Source organism: Leuciscus leuciscus, assembly GCF_965113295.1.
Source record: "Leuciscus leuciscus genome assembly, chromosome: 15".
Taxonomy (NCBI): Eukaryota; Metazoa; Chordata; class Actinopteri; order Cypriniformes; family Leuciscidae; genus Leuciscus; species Leuciscus leuciscus.
Window position 1 is genome coordinate 7,981,208 of NC_138739.1, and position 17,013 is coordinate 7,998,220.

A 17,013-nucleotide genomic window follows, 5' to 3' on the forward strand; every position below is an offset into this window, starting at 1 on the left:
ATTGGCTATATTAGGTTAAGGACCAACGTAATAGCACTGCTTATATGTTGGCATGTAACGTAATTGCGATTTGCAAAATAGTTTCCTCAGAACGTATTTCATTACAGCGCCACAATACGTCCCACTACACGAGGTTTTGTGGGCGGTTTTTTGAACCGATAAGTATTACCTCTGTCTTGTCTGGATTTAATAAAAGAAAATTACGCGTCATCCAATCTTTTATATCTTTAACACACTCTGTCAATTTGGAAAATGTAGCGTTTTCATCCGGCCGTGATGAAATATATATTTGAGTGTCATCAGCATAACAATGGAAACTAATTCCATGTTTCCTTATAATATTTCCAAGTGGCATCATATATATTGAAAATAACAGAGGGCCTAATACAGATCCCTGCGGCACTCCATAGTTTACTGGAGTTATGATCGATTTTTCTCCATTTAAATAGACAAAATGGTAGCGGTCAGATAGGTATGATTTGAACCAGCTTAGTGCTTGTCCTTGAACACCAGTATAATTTTGTAGTCGATCTAAGAGTATTGTGTGATCTATAGTATCGAACGCAGCACTAAGATCAAGTAAAACTAGTATTGAGATACAGCCTTGGTCAGAAGCTAAAAGTAAATCATTTGTGATTTTAACGAGCGCAGTTTCAGTGCTATGATGCGGTCTGAATCCAGACTGAAACTTTTCATAGATCTAATTTTGTTGCAAGAAAGAGCCCAGTTGAGCGGACACCACTTTTTCTAATATTTTAGACATAAATGGAAGATTTGAAATGGGTCTATAATTTGCTAGATTATTATGATCTAATTGTGGTTTCTTAATGAGAGGTTTTATAACTGCCAGTTTAAATGTTCTTGGAACATGACCTAAAGATAAAGACGAGTTAATAATATTGAGGAGAGGCTCTTCCACTACAGGTAACACTTCTTTAGTGTTACCTGTAGCAGTCTGAGAGGAGAAACAATCGAGACATTTGATCAGAAATGAACAACAAACGTCCTGAAGAGAGTTACAGGAGAGAGCAGAGCCAAACACTCACAGGATCTCATGACAAGATCAAACTGTTGCTTTAAGATGTTTGTGTGACGTTCCCTTTCGAAAGGGAACTCGCACTGCGTCGATGACGCTTTGGGGAACGCCTCAGGCGTGACAGGTGTCTGAAATCACTATAAAATCATGGCAATCACATTGACCGGCGACAGCCCGTGAATCATTAACGTAAATGATTAACGTGCGACCTGCAAGTATAAAAGGGCGCCTTGCAAACATGACAATCATCTTATCGTCTTCAGGGACTGTCTGTTTGAATATATCACTTGAGGAATCGTGAAAAAAGAATATGAAACGCACGGAGAAGGCTGAAAGCTTCCGGAAATGTGCAGACCCGTGTCCAAGGTATTTGACGCCGGCTGATACACACGAACTGTGCGTTCTCTGTCTGGGCGAAGAGCACGCACGGGCGGTTCTCGAGGGAGCCGCCTGTGCAAACTGTGAGTGTTTTCCGTTGAGAACGCTCCGCTCTCGTCTAGCCCTCTTCTCGAGTGAGGAGGGCTCACCATCTGTACCTCGTGGCTCAGGTCCCGCTCGCGCTGAGGCAGAGCGGCGACTTGCGTCATGGGGTTCCCAGAGGGATCTCGCCGATCGTCTTGAGAGGGGTGTTCACCTCTCAGATGATTCGGCGGATGACGAGGGTGAGTTGCAGGTGGATGACGAAGAAGATTTTTCTCCGACTATTCCTGCAGCGGGTGCTCTTCAGGACGAGCAGGTGATGGATGATGAGGAGATCATTCAGGTGGAGCCCGAACCCTCTCAGCCACCCTGCCCCGTGTACGCAGAGCTGGTGGATGTAATGGAGCGCGCCGCCGGCAGGCTGCAGCTGCCATGGCGACGCGCTAGGGGAGAGATCGCTCGCGGCAGGCTCGACGATCGTTTTCTCCCCGGCCATAAACCACCAGTTCAGGTGAGCCTTCCATTTCTCCCCGACCTTCACATTGAGGTCGAGAGGGCATGGAAGAACCCATACTCTGCCCGTATCCACCGACATCAGCGGGCTAGTTTCGCTGATGTCGAGGGGATCGAAGAGCATGGGTATGTGTCAATGCCGCCCATTGACGAGACGTTTGCGAACTATCTCGTGTCTGGGCGGGCATCGACACTGAGAGCTCCAACCCTGCCATCCAAACCGCTAAAAACAACGGCTCGTTTGAATGGTAGAGCGTACACGGCAGCAGGTCAGGCCGGTGCTGCCCTGCACACCATGGCGGTACTACAGGCGTACCAGGCCGACCTGCTGGGGGATCTCGACCAGGGGGCAGGAATGTCCCCTGAGGCGGTGGCTGAGCTGCGCCGGACCACAGATCTTGCTCTCCGGGCCACCAAACAAACCGCTGCGTCGATCGGTCGATCGATGGCAGCGATGGTGGCCACGGAGAGACATCTGTGGCTAAATCTAGCCGGCATCGGGGAGAAAGAGAAGGCCTTTCTCCTCGATTCGCCGGTTTCGCCCTCTGAACTCTTCGGCACCTCCGTAGAGGCGGTGGTGGGGAAGTTCAGGGAGGCGAAGGCGCGCTCAGCGGCGTTTAAAACCTGTATACCGCTGAGATCCGCGTCCACGCCCAGGCAGGCGGGAGGACCTGGTCCTTCTCGGTCTGAGGATCGTAGGCAGGGCCAGCGAGCCAGCGTCACCTCTCGTGCGCCCCCTCCTGGGAGGAGCAGGGCGCAGAAGAGGCGTGACTCCCGCAACAGGAGGGATTTGAGGGAGGTCATCCACAACAAACGACAGCGTCGGTGAGGGATGACCTCCTCAGAGGGTCATAAAATCGGCCCTCCCCTCTGTTTCCGACTCCCTAGGCGTTCATTACATCAGGCCTGGGGCGGGGCCTATGATGAGAACAATGTTCTGATGGCCCGCCCAGGCTTGGTTAGTGAGAGCGCCTCTTTCAGGCATGTAAAGTGATGGACCCCAGGTTCATAAAGAACTATCTGGCGAGTCTTCGCTCCGCATGCCGCAGGTGAGCTGACTGGTCTTCCTAAAGAGTAATTTTGTGAAAAATAAATACTAATATGTATCTCTCTACAGACCTCGTTCCCTGTATAGAGCTATGGGGTCATGTCAAAGTCTTAAGGTAAGGTACATTTTGGATTTGTAAGGGCCCTGAAGTTCCCCTTAGGTGGCTAGAACGATAGGAAGAAGCACCAGCTAAAGTGTGGGCTTCTCTTGTGTTGTGAACTGTGTTAGCCCCTGTGCTGTTAGCCACCTCAGGGTAGAGTAGTTGGTCTCTCTCTTAGAAGTATTTACTGGAGTTTGGACTGACGCTGGAGCTTCAGATAGATCTTATGTCCGGCCCACGGGTCCGTTGCACTTCCTTCCTGAGTATATCGCCCCTCTGAGCTCTGTTTGGGGTTTTCAGTGGGCTGAGCGATTCTGCAGCCCCTGTATCAAATAATTATGACTATTTCCTGGTAAGCTGTGGCTCCTCCGAGCCCTCAGGTAGATCTATGCTTGCAGGCTGGCCCTCACCAGGGCTGCCTCCTTAGCTGGCCTAGGCTATGCCAGGGATAGTGGAGGCGCTCTGCTAGTGCATTTCTGCCTCTGACCCTTCACTCTGAAAATGAATGTAGGTGTTTAGCATCCCTGTTGACAGCCTCCTCCCATGGGAGTCGTTAGGCCAAGGCCCGCCCCCTTCTCTGCATTCTGGGGCAACAAGAGTAATGCAGCGTGGTGCAGAGGTATTGAGCAGGGTTAGGCCATCCTTCGCCTCACGAAGAGACTGGGTCTGTCTGCCCGACCCTGCCGTGCAGAACTAGCGTACGGATCAGGGCCGCCAGTATAGGCTACACTCACCTCGCTGAGCTACTGCTCGAGCGTCGGGTTGTCGGTGTTGGCTCACAAGCAAGCCTCACTCCCCTAGGTTGGGTACAGATACATTCTGTCACCCTTACAGCCGCTGGCAGGCCTACACCCTGTTAAAACTCAGGGTGAGGTGAGAGTTTTCCTCTGTGTTACAGGGTCGGTCTGAGTTCCTCACTTTAGTTCTGTATTATCCTACCTCCACCACTATGGCTCGGGTCGAGCGGAAAGTTCTAAGCGAAGTACGCTCCCCTGAAGCCAGAGCATTGCCATGAGCTGACGCCCATGCTTACTGATGGTAGGCCCCTGACTCTGGGGCCTCCATTGACGCAGAGGGGCGTATGTTGTACTCCCCTTGTTTAAGGGGTGCTAGCACTATTGCTGAGTACACTGCCATGGGCAATGTAATTAGGTACCAGAATGCTGTAGGCGCTGTGTAAACAGCTTATCTGCCAACGAAGGCTGCACCATTAGGTAGTAGGCCTCAGCAGGCCTCCTTGAATGGTCAGCCCCCTAGAGGGCGCTGTAGGCCAGCCTACTTCTCGTGGTTGGCCTCGGTGGTTCGGGCAGTTGACTCACTGATGTGTAATAGGCCTTAAACGGGCCTTCTCGGAGGTGAGTCCTAACGTTGTGGTCCTGTGGCTGGACCCAACAGTGTACCTTTGTAGCAGAATTTACTTGCTATCAGCTAGTAGGCCCAACCGGGCCTCCCTGATAGGCGAGTCCCCAGCTGGCTGGCCTTAGCAGGCCGCCTTGGAACTATACCCGGACTCTGGGCTCATAACTACCAGTTGCTGTCAGGTAGTAGGCTTCTCAGGCCTCCCTGAATGTGAATTCCCACTTAAGATGGTTATCAGGATGACTTACTATCGGGTAGTAGGCCTCACCGGGCCTCCCTGAATGTGAACTCTCACGTAGTAGGCCTCACCAGGCCTCCCTGAAGGTGAGTTCACTCAGACTGTGACTCTCAGGTAGCAGGCCTCACCGGGCCTCCCTGAATGTGAGCTCTCAGGTAGTAGGCCTCACCAGGCCTCCCTGAAGGTGAGTTCCCCACATGCAGTGGTTATCAGGTAGTAGGCCTCACCAGGCCTCCCTGAAGGTGAGTTCCCCACATGCAGTAGTTATCAGGTAGTAGGCCTCACCAGGCCTCCTTGAAGGTGAGTTCCCCACATACTGTGGTTATCATGTAGTAGGCCTCACCAGGCCTCCCTGTGAGTGGTCTCCCAACGATGCTGGGATCTTGAAGCTAGTGGCCACTTGCTATCAGTCCAGCTGGCCTTATTAGGCAGCTGCTGAAAGCGGGCTTGTGCCCTGGCTCAACTAAAGCGTTCGCCCTCTGCTACGGGTTCCCTCCCGGAACCTCTTTTCTGCCTACAGCCTGGTTTGCCTACCAGGTGGACCATTGCTCCCCTCACTGAGGGTCACTTTGAGTGTTTGGACTCCTGAGTCTGGTTAGACGGTCGTAGGCCTCTCGTGAGGCCTCCCAGTTGGATCAGCCCTTAGGCCTTCACAGGCCTCCTCAGTGTTTTGAAACACAAACACTGGGTAGATCCATGGATCGAGTAGAGAAACTCCCCTCGCTGGCAAGGGTTGTAAAGCACTATGCTGAGTCATACTCTCCAGGATATCCCGTCTCTGAGATCCGGGCCGAGTGGTTCAGTGCCTGCTTCGCAGTCCCTCGGGCTGGATGCCTTACTTAAAGGCGAGTGTCCAGAGGCTCTGTCTTCAGACAGACAGGAAGTGGCCAGACTTTAGTGTCTTATGTAGTGACATCAGGTCAGGCCTGCCTGGTGGCATTTCAGTTCTAGGCCCTCGCAGGCCTCCTCAGTGTTTTGAAACACAAACACTGGGTAGATCCATGGATCGAGTAGAGAAACTCCCCTCGCTGGCAAGGGTTGGAAAGCACTATGCTGAGTCATACTCTCCGGGATATCCCGTCTCTAAGATCCGGGCCGAGTTGGTTCACTGCCAGCTTCGCAGTCCCTCGGTTTGGATGCCTTACCTAGGGCAAGTATCCAGAGGCTCTGTGTTCAGACAGACAGGAAGTGGCCAGGCTAAGTGTCTATGTAGCTGACGCCAGGTCAGGCCGTCCTGGTGGTATTTCGGGGTGAGTACGTTCCCCTGAATAGTGACTGGCTGGGGTTCCTTCGGGTTCCCTAGCCACATTCCCTAGAAGGGACCCCTTCTATTGGGAGCTGTGGTTCCAGGCCCTAAGCAGGCCCGGGTAGGCCTTTCATTTAACTCTGTCTATGGAGGTTTTCCTGTGAGGCTTAGCTTGGGCTATGACCGTAGGGAATGCTGTCACTGACAGCCCAGTGTGACCTGAAGGTGAGTGGTTCTAGCGTTTCATTTTGGATTTGCTGGTTCTGACAGTTGTCACTGCCACCTGGCATGCACTCCCCTTAGCATGGTGGCGTTGGTATATCGTTCCCCAAAGCGTCATCGACGCAGTGCGAGTTCCCTTTCGAAAGGGAACGTCTCAGGTTACGACTGTAACCTATGTTCCCTGAGAACAGGGAACGAGACACTGCGTCTCCTTGCCATGCCTCGGGGCCTGCCTACCAAACAGTCCCTTCAGACGATAAGGTGATTGTCATGTTTGCAAGGCGCCCTTTTATACTTGCAGGTCGCACGTTAATCATTTACGTTAATGATTCACGGGCTGTCGCCGGTCAATGTGATTGCCATGATTTTATAGTGATTTCAGACACCTGTCACGCCTGAGGCGTTCCCCAAAGCGTCATCGACGCAGTGTCTCGTTCCCTGTTCTCAGGGAACATAGGTTACAGTCGTAACCTGAGACGTTATGTGTCCGTTTATTTCAGTTGAAAATGATGTCATTGACTTACAGGAAGTTGAGGCCTACTGGAGCTCAAAGTGACAATGCTAAAAGTGTGAAATAATTAGCATAAATAGTTAGATGGTCACATGCATTAACACAATAAATAGACAGTTATGTTAAGTGATTGTAGAGTTTCACTTCACTTTACTACAGAGCAGCTTCACATCGGTGCGTCTGTCATTTTATTACTGAACCAGTTTTGAAGAGTTTGTCTTTTAAATATTTGTGGACTGAAACTGATGAAGATGTTTCTCCCTGTTTTGCTCTGCTTGTGTTTCTGGCGTCTGGATGGTGAGTTTAAATGTGTTTTTTATGACTTCAGTTGCTTCTGTTCTGGTAACATGTAATAAATGTCTGGTTAATTTAGTCAGAGAGGATCAACATTCGCTGTTACAGGCCAGTACTGATAGGGGGAAATCAAATTATAAGGGTGAGCAAACGCAAACCGACAGAAAAATCCAGACTCGGCAGGTGACAAAGTTATTTATATACGCTGTTTATTCAAGAAAATCCTCCAACATGTAATCCTGGAAACAATTGCTGTACAGAGCACAACAACATTTAAGAAATCCATTACAGACACAGAACAGAACCACAGCGGTACATAAGGTATATCCATATACAATGAAGAATAGTCAAACTTACAGTCAGTAGAGCTGGAGGCGTCATTTCACTGAATTGAATCGCAGTACATGTTCTTTCCACTCATTTGTGCATTTCTTTTCCAAGTCTTTCTCAAAAGCGAGTTTTATCAAGTGTTATTAAAGGCACACTATGTAATATTTTTGGATCAAAATATTCAAAAACCACTAAAACAATGTTATATATTTTGTTGTTGATTTGTGTACTTACATTATCCTGAATGTGTCTAAGACTGTTTAAATCCAGAGAAATAAGCAATTTAAACCAGAAACCATGGAAACACCAAAGGCCCTTTAATATATTACGTGTTTTATTAGACAGAGATATTGGATATATCCATCGGCAGAAAACTAATCATTGTTACACAGTTAGTCTTTTTGTCTAAATCTCGTTTTCTTGATTTACCGCGAGTAACATTTTTACCACACCTAATGTCGATCTGGCTCACTGCAGTGTGTAACAAGCGGCTCATATAGTGAACGCACAGAGTAGCATTATAACAACTTTCATCACACTCAGATGTATCTAATATGATAAAACAGCGCTGCGTTTCCCCACATACGCATGACCAGAAGAAGCAGAAGTGTCTGTGGGATAATAAAAGCTCCACTGCTCTCGAGCCGTGTGTGTCGCGCTCATCTCTCATTAGCAATCACTCCAGCGGCAGCGGCTTTCATAACGTTAATAAATCTTCAATATATTACTGGTCATCCATGAATATGATTTCTGCCCAAGTCCCGTTGTATTCTCCACCGGCTGGAGAGGTGAAGACAACAACTCCCACGATTCCACGAAATCAAGGCGTCATCAAGCTACAACTTTGTTTTGAATAAACGGCTTCTAGTGGTGAAAAATTACACAGTATGGCTTTAACAGTGTATTCACTATCAGAGCTCTGTACCTGTCAGGTCTAACAGTGTTTTTAGTTCAGTTTTGTCCAGAAAACACTCATCAGTCCAGGGCTGCGAGAGCTTGCATGAGTTTGCTGTTACAGTCTCTAAACCGTGCAGCCGTTTCTCCGCTCACAGCATTGAAGTTCAGTCTCGTCACTGTGTTCATGTTGTCCTACGGTTTCCTCAACAGAGTAATGCTTCAAGTTCTCACCCATCATGCGTTGTCTTTTGTTTGGTCTGGTTTCGGGTTGGGAAAAGCTTGAAGTGTTTTGTTTGGCGGCTAAGTTTCATTAGTCTGCATTTCTAATCAAGCATACATTCATAACTGTAAAATAAAAAAAATACAAATATTCAGGGATTGACATTAAGGTTTTCAGCTTATATTGACTTCAATTAATCAGTTCTGTAATGTTATAAGTTAAAGGTATGTAATGATGTCAAGGAGGCAGTTTAACTTTATCAAGCCCTGGTGCCATCTAACAAAACACATGCATTAAGTTACAGTACAGACAATCTGCAGTCACTGAAACTTTCAGCAGTATTTGTGTATTTATGACAGCATATTTCATTCAATACTTTACTTTGACAGCATTATAAATAAATAGAATGTATAAATCATTCTTAATCTTAAGGCCTTCAAGAGTTAAGACACATTGTAAAAGAACTAGTGGGGACGGAAGCTGAATGTGTCGTCGTCTCGTGACTGTTATTTATGTGCATCCAGTCAGACTGTTTTCTCTTCTCGATTCAACATGCTCAGTCGGCCAAACCCCAGTAAGTTAGTGTTGCCAATTTAGCGATGTTGTCTTTCCCACCCCTTTAGCGACTTTTTTCATCAAATCTCACCTAGCGACTTCTTGGACAAACCGTATATAGTTCGTGAAACTCGTTAGTATGATGTCATCTAGCGTCATTTAGCGAGCAGTTTTAGCTACTGTCCATTGAAAGCCGTTCGCATCAGAGCAATGAAGTCCGACTGGTGCTGATGGTTCAGAACACACCGCAAAAACAGGCGAATGACGCTCAACAACGGCCCGATGTTGGTCAACGGCCGACCGTCAGCTTGGTGTGTCCCGAGCCTTTTAGCATTAAAGGGTAGAAGCTGTCCATTTACAATCCAACGTATCATAACAGGGTGGATGTGTTTAGCTAATAGAGCCAATAACTAGCTAGGAAAGAATTACATGCTAGCAGAAGATTAACATTTAGAAAAATAATAAATAAATCAAATTCATAAAAAAAAAAAAAAAATTACTAATGTGTTGGCAAACAAAATTCTATCACTGAATAAGAGACAAACACACATCTTAAACATAACATTTCTTCCACACTAACAATCACAAAAACACACAACAATTACTAAAATTTAAACTAAAATGAAAATAAAAAAATAAAAACAGTTTCAAAATAGAAGTAAAAATAATATTAGTATCTCAATGATAATGAAATAACACTGGTTTGAGTCTCACATGATAAATGTTATTAAAAAAAATTTAAATGTTAGTTTAAGACTCACTAAAATAACATTTTAACTTCTCAACTTCATGGGACACTTTTGAAAATAAACCCACTGAACAGGATCTATTACTAAAGCTGTTTTGATTCCTGTCTTGTGTTCCTCTTGTCTTGTGTGCACTGTTGTTATTTCCTGTTCTGTGCCATGTTTTGTAGTTTTTCTTGTTTATTAGTCTCCCCAGGTATTTCTGATTAGTTTTTCAACTTTAAAATAGTTAAATCTAAGACACACCATTATTTTTGCCATTCGCTTTTCAACCTTCTGAACGCTTTTCTTTGGATTAATTATTCTGATACTGGCATCTCTGTGTAATTTTTTTATAAATCTGAAAATGACAAACACTCCCTCAGCAGAGATTATGATTTACTCTGATGTTTCTAATCTTTCTCAGCTCGTCCGCCTGATCCTGTCATCAGTAACTCTTCAAACTGTTCTTCATCATCATCATCATCATCATCATGTTCATTGGTGTGTTCATCAGTGGTGAATGTGAGTCATGTGACTCTCTCCTGGTACAAAGGAATCAGTGTGTTGTCCAGCATCAGTGTGTCTGATCTCAGCATCAGTCTCTCTCTACCTCTGGAGGTGGAATATCAGGATAAAAACCCCTACAGCTGTGTGCTGAACAATCCCATCAGCAACCAGACCACACATCTGGACATCAACACACTCTGTCACACATGTGCAGGTACGACAGCACTGATATTAGTGTTCATTTAGTGATCAGTGATAAAAAAAATGTTCAGCATTTTATTATTATTCAGCAAGGAGCAAACCATCCAGATAATAACAAAAGTCCAAGGCACAGGCAAACAGGGAAATCCAGGGAGACAGGCAGAAGATCAAGACCATGAAACAGAAACCAGAAATAGCGCTCTGAGACACAGTGTAACACCAACAAGACTTCGCAAAGAGTGACTGAGTAAACCAGGTATATATAGACAGGGTTAACAAGGGTAAATGAGAAACAGCTGAAACTAATCAGGGATAATGAGTCTGGGCAAAGGATTCTGGGAAATGTAGTTCATGGTGGAATGACACTGGTCTGGGGAGGAGCGCCCTCTGGTGGATATCCTGGGCACTCCAGCTGGTGATCGTAACAGTAGGCATTCCTCAGATTGTTTATCATATTTATATACATACATACAGTATACAACATCAGCACCTTTTACTGTCTTTAATCCTGAAATGAAACGCATACAATTAGATGTTTACTGTAACCTACAATAGAATGGAATAAACTAGAACTTTAAAATGAATTTTTTTTTATTTTTTTTATTTTTTTATTTATTCATTTATTTGACATGGACATTGCAATTAAACATAGTACAAAACAAGTTTGTAACTAATGCTATGCAAAAAGAGTTTATAGCTATTGCTAATTTTCAACTCCAGTCCATGGTTGGGCCTTTACACTACAACATTTTCTATTTCATCTTAAAAACATATCTACAGACACACCATATAAATCACTTACATACACAAACCAGCTATCTACAAATGGGTACATTCCTGTTTCGTTTTCATCCAAGACTTAACTCGAGAAGTGAACATTTTAAACTCAGTCATGGTTTTAAATTCAGTGGGTAATGAATTCCACAACTTTGCACTTTTATATGAAAAAGCAGACTGACCAAATGAAGTCTTACGGTACGGAACTATACAGTTGTTATTGATAGAACCTCTGGTGACTCTGTTGATGTTTTGTCTCTGCACAAATGAACTGAGTGGCTCAGGTGCTATATTATTGAGACATTTGAAAGTTAGTTTGAGAAAACATAAATCACTAAAGCTTTCAAAGCTTAACAATCTATACTTCTGGAGAATATTGCAATGATGGTAGCGAATTGGCTTCTTGTCCATAATCTTTATAGTTTGATTATATAATGACCTGATATGTTTAGTTGCTGCGAGCGTGGCCTGTGCCCAAGCTGTCATGCAGTATGATATATGAGAGAATATCATAGCGTGCATGTACAGGAGGGCGGCTTGCTTTGGAATATATTGTCTAATTAGTTTGAAACAGTTTAGGTTACTTTGTATAGTTTTTGAGATTTTCTTAAGATGTTTGTCAAATTTTAATTGGGGGTCAAGGATCAATCCAAGGTATTTAAAATCTGTTACCAATTTTATAGTTGTATCTTGCAAATTAATCAGAAAATGTTGTTCCACATCTTGTCTTTTAATAGAAAAACACATTGCTACAGTTTTAGTTGAATTTAGCACCAACTGATTTTGAATGAGCCATTTACTGACCTCAGCCATACAAGTGGTCAAAACCTCTGCTGACTGTTCCGGTGACTTAGCGGGTGCATAAAAAACAGCATCGTCCGCATAAAGTTGGCAATTTACATCTGGACAGATTTGTGGCAAATCATTTATAAAAAGACTAAACATCAAAGGTCCCAGCATAGAGCCCTGTGGTATACCCCTTTGAATGCGTAAGAGTGGTGACTTATCCTGACCAACTTTAACACACTGATGCCTGTCTTGAAGATAAGATGTGAACCAGCTAACTGTCTCGGCAGAAAAGTTAAAGGATGTCATCTTGGATAGTAGTAGGCTATGACTGACCGTTTCGAAAGCCTTTTTTAGATCTAAAAACACCGCTCCTACCACCTGACTCCTGTCCATGGACTGTTTTAGATTTTCAATCAAACAGCAGTTTGCAATTTCGGTTGAATAACCTGGTCTAAAACCAAACTGCTGTTTTGGTTTTAGATGTAAAACATCAAAATACTACTAACTGTGAAGTTCTCTTATCACTAGCTGACACTAATAAATGTTTCTCTCAGTGTCTACAATAGTGCTGATCTCTGCTGCTGCCGCTGGATCTCTGATCATTGTTTCTGCAGTCGTTGGGATCTTCTGCATCTGCAAGAAATGTAGAAAAACTGATCAAGAAGGCAAGTGTTATAAACGCTACTGAATTGACAATAGTAATGTGTTATATCAAATAATAATATACTTTAATATTGTAGTTCCCTTTATCCCGCATGTTGTGTTGCGGGTATTTTGACCAAGAGAGGATTTTCTTTTTCCTGAAAATGCTATTTAATGTAATCACATTGGACTAAAATGTCTCGGGCTACAACTGTAACCCTTGTTCCCTGAGAAGGGAACGAGACGCTGCGTCGTATGACAACACTTTGGGGAACGCCCTCAGCATGACTGTGTCACGTGTGCAAACTAGTCCAATCCTGATTGTTGCTGCCTCACCTCGTGACATGTGACAGCGTAACGCGGAAAGCTACAAAGGGAAGCCGGCAACACAGTAATGTCATCTTTTGATAGGCTGGAGCAATAGGTTGGACGCAGCCGCCATAAGCTCCAACACTCTCAGAAAGTGTTTGACAGTGATGACCTGGCCTAGCTTGATCTTTGTGACTGTAACTAGGATGGTCTCGATACGATCAGGAGACGATTGTTCCACACTGTAGTTGTGTGCCACTGCCCCCAGAACGTAGCTCTCTGCTGGAGGGATAGTGATCTTTTTTTGGAATAGAGCCTCAACCCCAAGCACCTTATATGGAGAAGAATGCCATCTCGATCCCGATCTTTCCTCGACTGGGCCAGAATGAGCCAGTCATCTATAAAATGGAGAACCCCGCCCCACAGTCGAGGGTAGTGAGAGAGGAAGAACTTTGAAAAGATTTTGGCACTAAACTGCCTCCATACTGCCAAAGCTCTTCATGTACTTACGTGAAGAAAGGCACGCGCTCCGAGCCCGAACACACAAGCAGCGGCTGGGTAACAACAAAGGGGGCTCAAGCCTTTACGAGAAAGGAGAGTCACGACCCGCGTGCTGGCGTGGGCATGTTCCCATGCGAGAACATGAACCCCCCACGAACGCCATCTCAGCATGCTTGCGTCCAGGCATGTGAGACAGCGATCGTGGCCGTCAGATGAGGACAGAAAACAACCGCATCCAGGAATGCACAGACGGAGAGGCGTCTTTAAAAAGTGCTTGCTCTTTTAGGAAATCTGCTCTTATGTGCCGAAGCACCGTGGGGTGTAACGCCACACTTCTGTGTGCACAGCCCTTTCAAGAAGCTAATCACCACTGTACAGATGGTGGACAACCAGAATGCCTATTACCGCCGCGCCAGCCGCCGCGGTGATTTCGCCGCGGCGGCTGGCGCGGCGGTAATAGGCATTCTGGTTGTCCACCATCTGTACAGTGGTGATAATAAACCAGCCGCATTTCAAAGTCATTCCCGAAATGACCGCCAGGTGGCGCAAAGGGACATTGTGCAAAACAGCAGCAATTGCCGTATTTTAATTGCCGTATTTTAAAATGTAAGTGGGTTAAATATAAAACCCTAAGCCTAATAGGCATATTTTTCATATAAATGGGCCTATTAGGCTACAACAGAATAGAACCAAAGATAGAATCAATTTTAGAACTGAAAAAATAGAATCAAAAGTTAAAAATAGAGACGATATTAGGAGCAATAACGCTGAATATTTTTACTATTCTATTGAGGAATTAGATAAATGAAGAGCTCTCGTGAGCGATACAATTGCATAGTAATTTATAGTGATTTATAGTGATTTCAAAAGCAGTCCTTAAAAAAAAAAAAAATACATGGAGTACTGTGGCACAATTTTTGAGAGATTACGCGGAACGCGTTTTAGTTAAGATCCTGGTTTCAATGCCCTTAATGTATATAGGCTAGGCTACTGCTTTAAAAAAATGTCACAACGTGTTTTGAGATTGTTTTGAATTAAACATTGAAGTTTAAAATGTAGTGTTTTGGCACACCAGGCCGAGTGGCGTTACGCATTGTTCAAAAATCAGGTTTTATTCTGGCATGTTGAATTGGCGTTAGATTTTTTATTTTTTTATTTATTAGATTTAGATTTTAGATTTCGTTAGATTTATTTTTCTCATAACAGCTAAAATAACTTAATATATGCCTTAATATGACCTACTTAATATAGGCAATAGGCATATAATAGCCTATATAATAAATTAGCAAAACTTGGCCACTAAATATTTAATTTTCAATTATTTTAATTATCACAATTAAAATAATTTTGGACAGCTGAAAAATCTGATAATTTACACTAATGTAGTTCCTGGTCAAAAATGACCGACCTCCAAAAATGTTCTTATAATTTTCTCTTTCTGCTATATTATTACCAAACATATAGGATTTCTTTCAATTAGCACAGGTTTTATTTCTTTTTGATCGTAGGCCTCATTGATCTGTTGAGTGAACAATGCCAACATTATCCATAAATAATGCTTTTTTCACTCAAATATTGAGGTTCATAAGCTCAGATCAATGGCCTTCGACCATTCAGTTTAAAAAATAAATCCTAAACCTGTGGTAACTGAAAGAAAACAAGTTGACAAGAAGATTGAATCCAAGATTTGCTGGTAATCCAGCATAATAAGAGATTGACAAGCAATTTTTAAACGGCCGGTCATTTTTGACTAGGAACATCAAATTAGGTAAAGGATTTTCTGCACAGCACAATATATCAAGTCATCTTTATTTTTATACAAAACATAGGCCTATATGATGTAAAGAAACAGATATAGTTAACAACATTCAGTTTTGTTGTATTTATCCACCTATTTATTATATTACATCTTATCGTTGAAACAGTTGAGACTCATGAAAAAGAAGACACTTACGCTGAGCCAAAGTTCTACAAAAGAAAAGCACAGCAATCGGTAAGATCATTTATTACTGTTACGGCCAGCTCATTTCGACCGTACATAAATTATACAAGTACACTGATGTAATGACTTGCAAGATTTTATTAGTCTTCAAAAATACAAATAACTTAATATAACGAAGTCTAGGGTTCAAAATCAAAGGGGAAAAATCATAATCCAAATGGGGAGGAGAAAAGGCTGGTATGGGCTGTAAACAAAAAAAGGTTCGCAAACAAGTGACTTCTCCAGAGGCTGTCGATCCCCTGGACGAAGTGAAGAGGAATGGTGGAAGCCTTTATCCTCTCTGTAATTAAGTGGCGAACAGGTAACAGGGGTGTGCAATCTCCCATGCTCTCCTGGAAGAATACCGCCACCAGCAGGCGAGCAAGTAAAACACAGGGTCGTAACAATTACTAATTCATGTCTGTGTATCATTTCAGCAGTGAGTGCACTTGTGTGTGATAGATCATTATACAGACACAAACACAAAACACCACCATATTAAATATGTATAAAGATCAGCATTCAGTGCGAGAAACATATGCCATAACTCTCACAACACTCATTCTACCATGTATCTAAAGAGTAACAGATCAACAGTTATGAAGTGCCTTTTTTATTATTTTGTACTTATAATAATATCAAGATTTTTACATCAAAAAACTTCTTAATTTAAAAGTATCAGGTTATTTTCTGTCCTGTTTTGACCTCCCTCATCGAAACACACGGTTTGAATAGGCATGGCGGATTGTAGACTCGGAAGAGTGGGATTGTTTTTAAAACTTCCGATGTTGAGAGATGTCAGCTGGTGAAATTCAGCCAGACAGGTTAAAAACGCATGCATACTCAGTACAGGTCAAACGATCGGTAATAACAGTAATAGTGACCACGTAATAAAAACAGTTACTCACAGTGTGGTGCGATATTACTGTCGGATCCAAAAGACTCGGTGCAGCATCATCTTTTAATTTCAATCTTACAGAAAATCCTGCGTTGAATTGTGCCTTGTTTGTAAATGAATCAGCGGTGAAATTAAATGAAAATAGGACCAAGTTCTTACTGACGCGGTCTGGAACTTCATTAAAAATAAAGTTTATCCACTCCTTGTTGGTATCAGAAGTAAGGTAATGCAAAGGCTGTGTTATTTCACAATTTGACACTGTTTTTATAGTATAATGACATCTTATATGTGATCCTGGATTACAAAACCAGTCACGAGTCGCATGGGTATATTTGTGGCAAAAGCCAACAATACATTGTATGGGTCAAAATGATCGTTTTTCCTTTTATGGCAAAAATCATTAGGTAAAGATCATGTTCCATGAAGATATTTTGTAAATTTCCTACCGTAAATATAAAACTTTTATTTTTATGAGTGAATGCAGCACAATCTCGTGCATAAATGCACAACTTTAAAGGCGATTTTCTCAATGTTTCGATTTATTTGCACCCTCAGATTCCAGATTTTCAAATAGCCTAGTTGTATCTCGGCCAAATATTGTCCTATCCTAGCAAACCACACATCAATGGAAAGGTTATGTATTCAGCTTTCATGTTTTGTATAGATTGCAATTTAAAAAAAAAAGACCGAT

At 43.4% G+C, this 17,013-nt stretch overlaps 1 protein-coding gene across 1 annotated transcript in view; it reads left to right on the forward strand.

Moving 5' to 3' along the window:
* LOC309476005 (uncharacterized protein) overlaps nt 1–17,013 on the forward strand; it is a 220,006-nt gene that overhangs the window by 100,592 nt on the left and 102,401 nt on the right. The window lies entirely within an intron of this gene.